General features: G+C 36.1%; 2 long non-coding RNA genes across 2 annotated transcripts; both read right to left on the bottom strand.

Annotated features, from left to right (window-relative positions):
• Positions 1-2,583: 2,583 nt before the first annotated feature.
• LOC147759798 (uncharacterized) lies at positions 2,584-5,692 on the bottom strand. Its single transcript, XR_015331243.1, has 2 exons — positions 5,332-5,692; positions 2,584-3,353 (listed from the first exon to the last, which is right to left on the bottom strand). It is a non-coding gene; the product is annotated as an uncharacterized LOC147759798 (long non-coding RNA).
• Positions 5,693-6,985: 1,293 nt separating this feature from the next.
• Positions 6,986-10,089, bottom strand: LOC147759797 (uncharacterized). Its single transcript, XR_015331256.1, has 3 exons — positions 10,075-10,089; positions 9,373-9,597; positions 6,986-7,535 (listed from the first exon to the last, which is right to left on the bottom strand). It is a non-coding gene; the product is annotated as an uncharacterized LOC147759797 (long non-coding RNA).
• Positions 10,090-10,514: the final 425 nt, after the last annotated feature.

Genomic DNA, 10,514 nt, shown 5'->3' with positions numbered 1-10,514 from the left:
AAAGAAAGCGCCTGGAACAAAACAAGGGTCTGCTACGGGGATGCCCTTTGCTGGTTAGAGCAAAGCGAACTCACAATCAACCCTCGACTGTGCATTGGAATTACCCCTTCTTTTTAAATATCTGTGGGATTATATACACAACATCATGATATTTTTTAAATGTTGATTTTCAATTTGCCATCTCTTTCTCAACTTAGCCAAAATATGGCATTGATAGTCTTTTAAAGCCAACGTTTAAGCAATCGGGGCATTAATAGTGTTAATTATACCTTTACCTTGGATGATATTGATTCATATATTATTGCAATAAATAAGTATAGTTTGAACAGTGATTTAGTCACGAACAACCTTAGTTTTAACTGAGGGCACGGACTCAGATTGAACAAACATGTATAGACAGAGGTTTCGAATGTCCTTCTGTATCTACAACGTGCATTTTTGTGTTACTTTCTTTTCCTATGTATTTCCGATGCAATGTGTGTTTAGATACGCCTTCTTGGTGTGGGAAAATGGAAACATTTTGTTGAATACGTTACTTGGCAGGAAATTACTTGCGCTGTACAAGCGAGATCGGCTTCCATTGAAGCGGGTCACTTGTGTAAATCTACACAGTTGTTTTACGTGCATACTGAGGCCTTCGGCAATATATATTTAAAATATAGAACAACATTAGTTGTGGATAGAAACACGCGAAAAGACAGTATAATTTTACTGGGCATTTTTCCAAATTTTAATCAGCTTATTGCATGGTGACAAATGCTGTACACACAGCTAGGTCGGCGAAGTGAAGACACAGGTCAGCCAGGCCGATAAGGTCGATTAAGTGCACAGCGTCTCTCACCACTCAAGTCAGCTGCATTTTGATTATAATCATTTAATTCTAAGATCCACAACAGCATTATTGAATTCAGTTTGCCACTCGAGAATGTTCACGAAAGTCTTCCCCACCTGCCTGTCCTAAGGTGTACGTCAATATGCAATAACAGCCGCAACAACAACAACAACAACAATATTCATATCAATTCTGGTAACAAAAGTCACAATTAATAAATGGTTCGGGAATACATCTGTCTCTAGATGCTTGTTTTTCATTGCCTAAATTTAATTAATTTAAACCAGAAGATGTAAGCTTCCCAAACGACTTTTGTCTTCTCAGTGTTTTGCCATTCAGTTTTAAGACAATTAAGGACACATGGACCAGCTTGAAGACAGGCCTATTTAATCTAACGACACAGATACCTAGCTGTATGATTCACTGCGTTTCATAATTTAAACGGTCGATTCCACAACATGACAGAGAACAAGGATATGCGGGTTTCCAATAAATGATGAAAAAATCAACACCTATCACGGTGCCATACTTTAGCTTTTCGTATAGTCTGTTTACAGTTATAGCATAGGTTATCATTTTTCATGAAAAAAATATCAGAGAATGAAATCATCAAAACTGCTTTTCTTTCCTACAAAGACATTGCAACTTACTCAGAGATAGATGTGTTAGAGGATTTTGTTAAAATTTAAAGATATCATCCTATTCTATTTATTAATGGAAACAATATTTCACTTTCATCATTTTCGCACAGCCATTCAAACGAAACCCAAATCATAGATATCAAAACGTACTAAATTATTCGAAGTGAATAATAATTTTAAATAAATTGCCCTTTTCTTACCAATTCAAAGTACAGGTTGCGTTTCATTGATTTGTTGCTCCCTCAAAATGTTAACTATTTTAATATTTTCTATAATTTCATTGTGTACAATATAATATATAACTGGGTCTACACATATTATATTCTTGAAGGGCATCAAGTGAAAACACGACAGAAGCAATCCATTGTGCTAGAGGAGCCACTGACCGCATTCACAATCAAAGTTGATCCACTTGAAGGTCTGTCGCGTGATCCCTGGCGCGATCGAATCTATTCAGTGTCTATTAAGGAGTTAAGCTTTCAAGTAGAGCGGCCATATTTTGATCCTCGGATGTCTTAGTCCGCGGATCAACTGGTTGTGAATGCGCCATTGGATCAGATGTCATTGTGATAGAACTGGGAATCCTGAGCAAAAAAGGACCAAAAGTTTATACCGTTTATCAACTATGACACTATTTAAAAAATAGGAGAAGCGGTCTACATGCAAAATGCCACATTCTTTCGCAGTATTTTATGTCAACCTTTTGAAGTAGGCCTTCATCTCTCCTTACACATCTGAAATAAATTGAAGTAAGTTTCAAGTAAAACAAGATAAGAATCTTGTAGTAATGAGGAATCCATGCAAAAATAATTGAAAAAACTTTAATCATATTTCTATAATGTGGATTAATGGTTTTGGTGTGACTGGAGAAAAAACATCTGTCAAAAAGTTGATTCGTATTCGAATAACTATGAAAGCGAATAATTCATTTAGCTGATTATACTGCTTAGATGATATTTGTATGTCAATTAAGTGGTTTTGGTGTGACGAGAGAATCTCTGTCACATCATGAAAAAACGATTCATATTTGATTAATTTTTGAGGTGAGTAATTTATTTAGCTGAATATACTGCTATGTGAGGGCTGCGTGAAACGTAACGTGGGCCTATACAAGATGATTCAATATAGGATTTATTTCAAAAATTATATTTTTGTTGTCACTGACTTTCATTTCACATAAAAAGAAAAATTGATTGCATTAACTTGAAATAAAATGTTTGTTGATGTCTTTTAAAAACCTTGAAAATACTAGTTTCTGGATGCCAGAATCGTTTTTCGAAAAACGACACTAGTTTCTGGTTGCCAGAATCGTTTTTGAAAAACGACACTAGTTTCTGGATGCCAGAATCGTTTTTTGAAAAACGACACTAGTTTCTGGTTGCCAGAATCGTTTTTGAAAAACGACACTAGTTTCTGGTTGCCAGGTTCGTTTTTGAAAAACGACACTAGTTTCTGGTTGCCAGGTTCGTTTTTGAAAAACGAAATTGGAAACTAGAAACTAGACACTAACTTCAGCGCTCTTGCTCAAATAGCCGATTACCGAAGAACATATAAGAGACTTCCGGTCCGAACTGCATGATGCCAGTTAAGAAAGATGCTTATGTAGAGTTCTCAACCATTGCTTAGCAAAGTTCAAAAGATAATCAGCTTCGTTTGCGGATGGTCTTACTGGGAAGGATGTCCACGTGTGTCAGTTGATCCAAATTAATTAAATGTGGGGACGGCGTCAAAGTCTTCGAGGAGCTCCGGACTTGTGGTGCGTAGCTCACGTGGGTCGATTGATGCCCACCTACTGTATTTGGCTTCAATCTGCTCTCCGCTAAATCTGCTTCCCGCTTTTTTTGACAGCGGGATGGCCGATGTATCGCCACTTCTAATGACTGAAAAATAAACGTTCTGTTTTATTCAGCGGGATCAAAGGGAAGTTGAGCAGCAGGCAGACACGTACAAAAAACGTATGGAATATTGAAACTTTCAGCGGCATGCATATTTTTTTGACCAAAGCCTTTCACTATTTTATATATATAAAGATATTTACAAAACGCGCGCACAACAGTGTGTATAAAAGGTTTTTTTTCAGGCATCAAGAATGTAATGTAATATATGCTTTCTTACTTTAGGCAAAAACTTGATTATTTGAGAGCATTGTGAGGAACATCGTGCAGTACTACACACACTGGACAAAAGAAGTGTCACCCCCTAACTCAGAGCAATAAAAGTAGGCAGATCTTGGGTACTTATAATGCCTGGTCTACTTATAATGTGACTAATGAGTATAAAACTGCTATACCATGGAATTGTATTGTTGGTCTTGGACATGTACAGTTAATGTATGTTATTCCTGTCTTCCTCCAATATGGCAAGATACAGGTAATTATCTAACGGTTATAGGTGCAAGTTATTAACCTGAAGAGGCGGAATATAAGTAATGTCAGTATATCGATACAATTGAATTGTTTAGTCAGAACCGTGCAGAGGGTCTGGTCTCGGTATAGAAACACTTGATCAAGAGACAAATTGTCTCTGATGGGTCGTCCAAGAAAAACTACTGGCCGTGAAGACCGACGACTGATTTTGATGTCCAGGTTGTCAAAGTTCGACACTGCTTGTCAGTTGACAACACAGTGGAACAATTTCACAGATAAGAATGTGTCTGTGAAAATTGCTAGGCGTCGGTTACATGCTTATAGAGTGTACAGCAGGGTAGCAAGACTGAAACCTCTTATATCGTTACAAAACGGGCAACGTGGAGTGAACTAGGGTCAACAGGATCTGGAACTGGACAGTCCATGACAATTGGTCCTATATATTTCTTTCTGATGAGTGTCGCTTTGGTCTGACCTCTGATGACAGACGGGTACAATGCTGGCGAACTGCTGGTAAAGCATTTAAACCACATGTACTTAATTTTCGAACCCGGAGCAGCATATTCATCATGGTGTGGGGCTGCATCAGCATCCATGGCGTGGGCGAATTGATAGTGGTTGATGAAAACATGAATCACTAGAAATATATCGATGTTTTGGAGTCATGCTTGGTACCATCTATTACTAACATGTTTGGTGACAGGAATATCCATTTGTTCACCAGGATGACAATGTTCCTTGTCACAGGCCCAGAGCAGTTGATGATTGGTTTGACCAAGGAGTTATAACTCCTTGGTTTGACCAACACGACATTCGCAGGGTGATGTGGCTTGCCCAGAGTCCGGATGCAAACATAATAGAGAATGCGTGGAATGATATGTCAAAACTTTGGACAAATGCCCGTCTAACAAGCAGAGAAACTCTGTTATATTCAGTGTTTCATGCTTGGGCCAGCATAAGCCCTGAACGCATCAGACAATTATACGAATCCTTGCTTCGTAGACTGGCACCTATTATTAGGCCACGTGGCTATGCCACTAAGTACTAATTTTGGAGTTGAAATTGCATATTTTGGTAGAATGTATATTTTGTTCTCATTTTGTGATTTTATTGTGAAATTTGATGGTAATAAAATGATACCAGGAGCATATCATTCCACAGTCATTTATCTCCCCCATAGTATTGGCTCAGTAAGGGTGACACTTCTTTTGTCCAGTGTGTGTAGGTGAATAAAAGTAATGCACATAAAGAATTCCACTGTTCAGTCTTAAAGAAACTCAAAACAAATGCAACTATGGCATTTGTTAAGAAAATAAGCATGACACCATGTTTCAACAGTTTCTTCAAACCGGCATCAGTAATATGGGACCTTCATGTATCGTAACTCCAGAAGATCATTTCAAGTTACAATTACAGAGACTTAATGTATAACTTAGCTAATAAAATGACTTTCTGTATATAAAATGACAAATTCAGAGGTGACAATACTTACCCGTTACAATGAAGCAAACGAGCAACAGAAAAAGTACCAACGTCTTCATAGTGATTTCGTAAATATGTCCTTTTCTCGATTCAGTTGATATATTTTTAGAGGCAGTATTCTCCACAATTATCTCTAGGTATTGTTTAAAGTGGAAGTGTGATTTTCAACACTTATATTGCGTTTGTTATCCTTGAAATGACTTTGATGCATGCTCGTCCTTGAAGCAAATCGTGATCATGGGGCAAACTATCAATAGTACCTTTGCCTTGGCGTTCAGATCATGTGATATTTTTTAATAAGTGATTTCCTTATTTGACGAAAACGTTTGGCAGCCTGCCCGAGCTATTTCCTCCACGTACAATTCACGTGAAAGTGAGTAATTTATATTGGTGCCATAAACAGTTAACCTCGTGACATCTAGGTAAAAGTATGAAGGCAGCATTTTGTGTTCTTTATGTAACTTATTTTTAAATTTTATACCAATCTGTACCTCTTTAATCCTCATCGAAAAGGTTGTCACACCTCAATTCCATATTATGCATTTTCTAAAAAGTATCAACGACCACTAATTATTTTGATTTATGCTTGCGCAGCTTCAGCTGCGACCAGTAGGCCTATAAAGGAACTATAATTCAACAAATAACCTGCTAAAAATGTAACCAATTCAATCTAGGCACAAATTTTATTGCACTTGATATATTCAAACTAAATCTTATCACATTTTCGTTGCTTCACAATATATTGGATCTTTTTCAATTTTTTCAAAGATTTTTGGGGGAGCAAGCAATATATGTTACACCATTGCTTTGAGAACGTGATGGTATTGAAAGCCTAAGTCAAACTGTAAATAAAATTTAATTATGAGTGAGGCACAATAAAAAACTTAGGCTTTCACTTATGGGATTGAATTTCTTTTACTCTATTTAACAAGGTTTTTCCCCATTTGAAAGTAATGTCAGCCTTCCAGAGCAAGGTTTGCCATTCACAGTTCACGTGGAAATGTGACTTAAAATATGTTTATTTGTTATTTAATTTGGCCTACTTCAGCTCCAGATTTGAAAAGAACACGACAGAGCAAACTTTCTTAGTTTTCGTTTTGTGAATAATATAACACAGGATGGGCTTTATCCACCATTTTGTACTGGTAACCTCGACGCTTATCAAGTATTTAGATTTATGTCAATGACGCTTAAAGTGTGCTTGCTCCATAACTATATCAGAACAGCAGAAAAGTGTATCCCGTTTCTTCTGGCGCCAACCTTATTGCGCTTACTTTATTTACACAACTTATGTATCACGCTTTCTTAGCTTTTAAGACACATAGGCCTGTTTTGATTATTCCCAAAGCTTTTTTTGTTGCCATAAAAATCTCATATCATTAAGCTCTTGAATTCGCCAAGTTGTCAAATGATGCTTAACATGGGCAACATACCATTGGGAACTATAAGAATTGCTGGTAATTTAAACGACAATTCCCAGTTTTATTATTATTCTAATTACTGCAAAGTATCTTGGTGAATCCCTGATAGAAAATTTATTTTTAAAAATTACAAAACTGAGACTTTATTACGAATGCATATTATATTATATTATATTATATTATATTATATTATATTATATTATATTATATTAAAATGTTTTATTCCGATCACTGAAACGCATATCTCCAGCAAAGACTTTATTTAAGCAAGAGGTACAGTAATAAATTGAAACAACATCATTTTACATTATGAAAGTGAAAGAGAATAGTTCCGTAGATATAAGAGCATAAAGCTCCAAATCTTACCCATTCAGAATGTTAATAAATGCAGTAATATAACTGCTTTCCAATTGTTTCTTAAATATTGTCATTTTTATCAAACCCCTCCACTAAGGGGGGGGGGGGCGTTCACTGTAGGCTACGTCTCTGAAGGTAGAACGTAGGATAAACAAGTGTTAAGTGTAGAGTCCTCAACCATTGTTTAGCAAAGTTAAAAAGTGGATCAGATTGTTTTACAGATGGACACAATTGGTTGACTGGACGAAGGGAAAGAAGCTGATACATGCGCGTTGTTCGATATCCATTTAACGGCTTTCAGAGCTCTCTGAGCTTTCGGTGCTTGGTGAGGACCCTGAACTGCTTCGTGGCTCTATTTGGTCTTTCAAGTTTTCATCCTCTCCGACCGATGCTTTTATGGATAGTGGAATGTTCACTGCTTCACCATTTAGAATAACTGAAAAGGAATGAAATGCACTGTATTGCTCACCAGGATAAGCCGAAAGACGAATTTGGGACAGCTGGCATATACACAATACAGATAATTATACATTACTTTCACCGGAAATGGTGTAAAGATTGTCTCAGTGCCAGGTATGAATGTAAATATCCGAAAATAAAAATGTAACTCGATATATATTGACATGCACATTAGTTTCCATATCAGCTCCTTTATTTAATATAAAGTACATCTGACGAATGACAGAGGCAAAAATGACCGAAGAAATGACACGTATAAGAAGTAGCGCGGGGAATTTATATTCCACGCTCATTCGACCCACGTGATACAATAAGCGTGAAAACGGTGACAACTTATCATCCGGTCACATTTGCACCCCATAAGTAAGAAGGGCGTCTCGACAACCCCATTGTATATATATATATATATATATATATATATATATATATATATATATATATATACCCAAGCCATTGTATTACGGAAGTCGTTGTATGAGAAATTATTACTATAGAACTGGTATACACGAGGAGAAAGGCATTAATGCTTTCAATTGTTCAACAATCAAGGCACCATTTTAACTTGACCAGTATTTTACAATAGAAAACATCTACAAATTTTAAATAGAACACAAATACGTTTTGCAATTACAGAAAACATGGATCGTGTCCAAAATACAAGAAAAAAAATCGTGGTATTACAGCATTTTATGCCAACTTTTATCTTCATTTTTGGCACACAAATTTCACTGTAAGTAAATCAGATTACAGCTTGGCAGTTATGGGCAATCCATTAAAAATACCTTGAAAGAAAAATACTCAAAATTATCTAGGAAATGCAATTAGGTTGAATAACCCTCAGTCGAATAAGAATTAGGTATAAGTATTGTCTTTAAGTTTTATGTGAAACAGTCCCTAGATCTGCACATAATGTCGCATTGCTAACCACGTTCAGTTGTGGCAATTGAAGCATACCACAGAATACCAACTGCACGATGTTCAGTATCAAGGTATAATATTGAAATACCATAGGCCTAATATCACGTCACAGAATGTTTAGTATTTGTTATATTAGATATATTTGATTCTTTTATACCAGAAGATATCAGATCACCTTTCTCATATGTCAATTATATTGTTTGAGTCTAACCTTTATAGCCTAGTGAGACTTCAGAAAAATCGCTGTCACATCATGAGCATAGCTTGTTTCATATTCGATTAATTATTTAGTTGAAGACTGCAAAGATGATCATAAGGCCTTCGTGGAACATAATTTACAAAAGAAGAAGAAATACAGTATTAATTTCAAGAATTTATTGGCGGGTCAATTAATGAAACTGGTTAGTGGAGTCTTGCAGGCAAACCAGTAAGTTTTCTTCGTTAATCTTAAATTAGAAGCAGGGATATCAGAGAGGGTGGTTAACATCATGTACGGTATTTGCTGAAAATTTTCGGAAGCTTCTCTTTTCTAATGTTATAACTAATCGAGACATTTTGATACAAGACTTTCTGTATTAGTTTTTTCAAGTATATCGTGTCAACATCTGTTATAATTACTACCAAAATATTTTGGGAGTTATAGCTGATAAATATATCTGTCGAATTTATTGAGAAATAACTGTAAAGTCATAAAGAACAACTTACGCCAGTCTACCAATTATTTAAAATCTTATCTGACTAATATAAAATCATCCCTTTACAGCATTGTACTTCAGTGAACAAGCCTCTAAGATTAAAACTATTTGAACATCAATATATGCATATGGTATTGAGCTTACTAACTTACTGTTGAGCACAGTTGACCAAATCATTTTCTAAATATCGACTATACTTACCCGTCGCAGCAAAGCAAACAAGAAGCAGGATAACCACCGATGATTTCATATTGATTTCGTAGGTAAGATTTATTTCGCTTCAGTTGGTGTCGTTTAAAAAGACCTTCCTTCTCGGTAAACTTAGAGTCGTGTTTGAAGTCAGAGGTTGGTTATCAACCCTTATGTAGTAGGCAATCTCCTTGAACTGACTTTGATGCATGATCAGCCTTGGAACTACACGTGAGCCTAGGATTAATAGAGAGTTTTGGCAAGGCCTCCCGTATGACGTGTAACGTATAGTTCAATACGTAATACGTTATACGTACGCGAGAAAGCTAGCAGTGGTTTTGGCAGGTCTCACTCCGTATGCGGTTTTTAAAATGATAAGGTATAGGCCTATATATATGGATTACAAGAACATGGGGCTGCTTGTGGATTCTTTTTAGATAGATGAATAATTAAAATGTTGAATGGAATGTGTTATTTACGCCAATTGATGCCGCAGATCCTGTTGTTTATGAAAAAAAATCAACTTAAATTGAATTTGATACTACTACGGACGACTGATTGACTGGCTGTTTTTCCAGCTGTTTTGACAGAGTATTTCTACCGACAGCGTCTAAAAGTGATTCAGTGGAATCTTAACACCCTATATATTCCTCTGCAGTATGTTAAACTTGAAAGAAATAAGCGTAAATCTATTAAATTCGATACGTTTCTTACCTACGTGTAATCACCGATTCATACGTAGTGCCGTATGACTTATGACTTGTCCTTGAGAAAAACTACGCACAAAGTGATGACGTCGCACATTATACGTCGTACGGAAGGCCTTGCCAAAACTCTCTAATTATGTGGGCCGTGTCCTTGCTTCTAGCATGGGCTTGCCCGATGTTTAGCTTTTTAATGGACCAAAAAATGAAGTTGACAGATAGACTGACGTCTTTGCCTTTTTTAAGAGATAAATGTAGTTGCATTATTAATATCAAACTGCCACCATTTAAAAACCGTGCTTTGAAGCGAAGTCAACGTGTTTATTGAAATTCCTTCGAAATTCGACTTTATTTCAAAATCTTCAAAGGTCATCAAATATTTCTTTAGTGAACATTTTGGTCTCATCATTATAACCATAAAGAAATATAAGAATTTTTTAAGATCTTAAA

This window comes from Lingula anatina, chromosome 9, assembly GCF_051362555.1.
Source record: "Lingula anatina isolate TDL-2025a chromosome 9, LinAna3.0, whole genome shotgun sequence".
Taxonomy (NCBI): domain Eukaryota; kingdom Metazoa; phylum Brachiopoda; class Lingulata; order Lingulida; family Lingulidae; genus Lingula; species Lingula anatina.
The sequence above is the reverse complement of the archived record's forward strand: the minus strand, read 5'-3'. Positions and strand labels throughout refer to the sequence as shown.